Raw genomic sequence first — 5,000 nt, 5'->3', positions numbered from 1 at the left:
AACGAAATGAAAGACATGAACAAGCAAATGAATGAAGTGAAAACGACGATGGATGCGAATACACAACAAATAAACGAAAAGATGGATACAAATACAAACGAAATGAAAGGCATGAACGAAAAGATGGATACAAATACAAATGAAATGAAAAACGAAATGAACAAGCAAATGAACGGAATGGAAACAAACATGAAGGAAGAAACGAAAAAGCTCCGGGGTGAGACGCAGAACATGGGCCGATGCCTGCAGGCGGGCATGAAGGCCGTTAGCAGGGAACTCAAAATGGCGACTCCACGTGTAGAAGCAAACGAGCTGGAAGGGGGTGCAACGTCTGACAGGCCCGCGGTGGAGGCGGGTAAAAAAATAATTCTTGGGGCGTGTTCGGCGAGGGTCGTGACAGAGGAATCGACGGTGACCAAAAGGGAAAAATTAAATGGGGAGACCAAAACGTGTGAGACGAGACACGAGGTGACGACAAAGGAAATAATAATAGTTGAGACACGGGAGATAGAGGGTGAATTGGACGGTGTAAGTGACGCACACACACACACGGAGGTAGTGGAGGATAATGGGGGTGAGCTCGCGGAGCGTGCAGGGACCCGGTGCGAGCACCTGGATGGCCTCCTCCAGGAACGAGGGGAGGGAGTATGCCCCCTTGAGGTGAGTCACGACCAGGTGAGTTCGGTCGTGCTTCGCGAGGTTGAGGGGACGGGTGCTGTGGACGGGTGCACGGAGAGCTTGGGGGGTGTAGAGGCCCCGGAGACCCTTGTGGGGACACAAATCCCCAGTGTGGTTGTCCCTGTGTGTGTGGTGCAAGGCGTGAGTGCGTCCCCGTGTGTGGAAGCGACCCCGTGTGTGAGTGGTGTGGTGGCGATGGTGCCAGGGTACGTGCTTCCCAGCACGCCGAGTGTGGATGAGGCACCGCGGTTGAGTGCCCCCGCGTGTATGAGTGAGGCACGGTGTGTGGATGAGGCACCGCGGTTGAGTTCCCCCGCGTGTATGAGTGAGGCACGGTGTGTGGATGAGGCACCGCGGTTGAGTGCCCCCGCGTGTGTGAGTGAGGCACGCGTGAGTGAACGGCCGTATGCAAGGGAGACCGTGTGTGTGAGAGAGCGGTATGTAAGGGAGATGTCGGTTGGCATGCGGGAGCACGCAGCCGCGTCTCCCGGTGTGAGTTTAATGGTGTGGGACTGTGTGCGTCGTAACACGCAGGTATGCGTGTGTGGAATGGAGGCGACGACGGCGACATGTAAAGAAAGAAAGCCGTGTAGCGGCTGTAGTTGTTTCGGGGACCGTGCCGGGTTCACCCAGCAGTGAGCACGCGGTCCGTGCTGTGCAACGCACGAGAACACCACGTGCTCGCTTGCGAGAGTGAAGTCCCGGTCCGGAAACGCACGCGGTGGATTTGCCGATCCCGCGGACGGACAAAGTTTAGGCAGGTAAACGGATTTGGACCGGACGGGTTCTCCACGCGATCGTGTGTGTTAAGCTCCAACGGGCAAAGCACATGTGTTCGCGTGGGGAACCCCTCGAGACGTGGGGCTTGTGTTTTTTTTATGCGCACGGTGACGCCATGGCTGCACGTGGGGTTGGAATCCGGCAGGAGGGGTATCTCTGCCGGATGGTACCGTCCAAGGAGGGACGAGGAACACGTGCAGCTGCATGACGTCACGGGCAGGTGCAAAGTGCGCGAGCTCTGAGTTGCCGCGCAGGTGCTGCGCATGGGGAAAAAAAAAAAAAGCAAGCCTCACTTTCGGGTGCACAGGATTCCTGGGCAAGGGGTGAAAGACCCCCTTACCTGGGCACAGGATGGAAACTAGTTAGGGGGAAGGGTTAGCTTAGTTAGACCGACTTCATGGGGCAGGGGTAAGTCCTCATGGAGTCCGTGGAATGGATTGGATAGAGGGATTGTAGCGAGATTTAGGTTGGGAAATAAAATGGGATTATTTTGGAGACAGAGACAGACTTTGGATGTGTAGAGGGGACGTAGTTTAGCTACGTAGCGTTAAAAGGAACGTGCTGTAGTGTAAGGGACGACGTGGGAGCACGAGTTAGTTAGGGGAGGTAGTTAGAAGGATGGCAGAGTTCAGCGGTGTGTGTGTTGAAGAGTTGGTGAGTTGTGAGGCATGTGCATGTTGAGTGAGTGAGGCCAGCGGGTCTGTGTGAGTGGAGCGAATGGGGAATGCATGGTGCGATGAGTGATTGGGGGGAGGAGTGACTCCCGCCCAAGGGACCCCGGGGTCAGAGTAAAGTGAGTTAGCTGGGTTAGTCAAATTGAAAAATGGAGGTCGTTTTGTTGTTGGTGGGAAAGTAGGCTCGAGACCCATTTGGAGGGGTGCAGGAGCCCTGTTGACGGGCTTGGGAGCGTGGCTGCGAAAGGTGAGTATAGCTGAGTGGGTACCCCGGGCACCAGGCTAGTCGGCCGCGGTAGGCCAAGGGCCCATGGGGGGCCGGGATAGCGTAGTGGGCACGGGTGCGCCTGCTTGGTGCGGGGGCCCGGGGCGCCATTAGCCGCGTGGGCAGTGTTGTGGGCACGGGTGACCCTCGGAAAGGGGCCCGGGAGGCCGGCCTGCCACGTGTGCGTTTCAGGGGAGGTGCCATGGGGGGCACTCCCCGGTGTTAGGGAGCTGGTAGGCTCGGAGGCAGTGTAGTGCCCGGGGGTGCCATAGCGGGAGATTCGGCAGAGGGTCGTGCCTGCCAAAGGGAGCCACGTGTCCCAGCCAGGAGACCGTGTGAGGGCACGGAGAGAAAATTGGGGGGCGAGGCCCGAAATTGTGAGGACACCAACACAGGCGACGGGAATCTGGGTTTATAGAACCAATAGTTTAAGCGAGAGGCGCTTGTTGAAAGCCCCGGGGTAGTTTAACAGTTAAATGGTTAGGGTAGATTAGGAGATGTACCCCTCCGCACCATCCATCCCCTCGCTCTCGTTGTGGGCCGCTGGACCCACTTTGGGTTAGATCACCGAACTCTGGGGAGGCCATTCTGAGGCTTCGTTGGGCCTCGACACAGGACGTTAGCTCTCCCTTGTTCCCCTCTGGGAAGGGAACGTAGGGGTTGGGAGTAGGCTAGGTGACAGAATAGGTTAGCCGAACAAGGACGATAAAGGGGGTTAGGGGACGATTTATAGTGGGGAAGTAAAAATAAAAACAATAAAAAAATAAGTTGGGGCTAAATTGGGGTTTGACAAATTAAGGGAGTGGGTATGTACAGTGACAGGCAAAGGCGATAGGTGGGAGGGAGACAGGTAGGTAGGTCCGAGCCCGCCTTCCAAGTGGCCAGCACCACCGCACTCCCTCCACCAACCTCCACTGAACGGCAAAAGCTGGCCAACTTCATCGGCTGGCCGTGTTTTGCTGCAAGGCCTGTGCCGGCCCACTTCATCAGCCGGCTGGCTGTTTTGCTTCAAGGCCTGTGCCATCAGCTGGCCGTGTTTTGCTTCAAGGCCTGTGCCGGCCCACTTCATCGGCAGCTGTTGTGTTGCTGCAAGGCCTGTGCCGGCCGGATCATCTGCAGCTGTGGTACTTCAAGGCCTGTGCCGGCCAGTTCTTCTGCGGGCTGTGTTTGCCTGCAGCGGCCTTCTTCTGCGGGCTGTGTTTGCCTGCTGCCTTTGCCATGCCATGCCCACTGCCCCTGTTCACCAGCCCCGTTCAATTTTGCTTTGCCCCCCCCCCCCCCTGTTCATTGCCATGTGCGCCAGGATCGTAAAAGCAACAGTTTGCAAGCTGCGAGAACTGCCCCGTTGGCAGCTACAACACGGGCCTGCAGTGGCGGCCCGTGCACCGTGTTTGTGTCCATCCATCCATTCGTTGTGCTCATTGCGTGTGCCACTTGAGTTGGCACGGAGACTGCCTTTGTGCAGCCCATGCACCGTTGTGGTTCACTGCGTTCAGTTCAAAAGGGAAGGCCTTGGACTGCGTGTGAGCAGCCAGCCACGTTCCCTGTCACCTGCATTGTTTGAGCCAGAGACTGCATGCGGGCAGCCTGGCTCCCTGCTAACTGCTTTCTTTTTGCAGAGTTCAATGATCCTGGGCCATGGTTTAGTGTAAAATTTGTAAGTTAAGGTTAAGATGTACTGTAAATATGAGTGCGCCCCCGGCATGTATGTCTTAGCGCCGGCAATTTTATTTAAGTCGTCCGTGTGAGTGAGTTTGTTTTGGTAGTTACGCAGCCCTCAGGTTATTTATTTTGGGGACACGAATACCATGAATGTCGCACTCAGGGATCCGTAGGTAAAATGTACTAGGGGAAAACTACACATGATGGCACACGAAAATTTGACGACTCGGGACGAGTCTGTAAAAAGGGGAGGGGGTAGTGTTGTGGTTACCAAATTCGCAAACCACCATTCAGGCCCCTTAGGTGAGGTATCTCGGCAAGTATATGTGTAGTTAGGCCCAAACCCGTTGTCTAGTGGGAATACATGTCATTTATGCGTGCTGCGACTCTTCAGGATAGCCGTTTTTCTTTTGCTATCTTTATTTTGGACCAACCGCCATGATTACCACCACAATCACAACATCAACCACCAACCACAACGCCGCTTCACCACAACCGCCACGACCTTCACGTCACACCTCGCAGCCGTCGCATCGCCACCGTTCTTGCGCCGCTGTGGGTACCGGTGTTGGACTCGTGCAGGGCGCGCGCCGAACGGCGTGTACAAAATCACGGATTTTGTGCTTCAAAAACGGATCAAAAACGACACACGCCCACTTTTTGCCGTCCAATCGGTGAGCGAGGGGCGATTTGGCCCCGCCTCCAGGACGATTGATATATGCAAATTTGTGGATCAAAAAGCCTTCACGCCCACTTTTTCTCGGGCCAATGGGGAGCGAGGTGAAAGGTCAAAGGGAGGGGGTCAAAGGCGAAGCTACGGGGGGATAAAAGGACCGTGTTCGTCAGTCAGGAGAGTCGAGAGTCGGAGAGTCCAGAGGCGGAGAGTAGGAGAGTCGGAAGCAGAGGGTCAAGACTTCTTCGGGCGGTGGAGCTGCTCGTCG

The sequence above is a fragment of the Eptatretus burgeri genome, chromosome 7 (assembly GCF_056783735.1).
Source record: "Eptatretus burgeri isolate ZD-2024b chromosome 7, Ebu_testis_v1, whole genome shotgun sequence".
In the NCBI taxonomy this organism is placed as follows: Eukaryota; Metazoa; Chordata; class Myxini; order Myxiniformes; family Myxinidae; genus Eptatretus; species Eptatretus burgeri.
Note: the sequence above shows the minus strand (reverse complement) of the source record.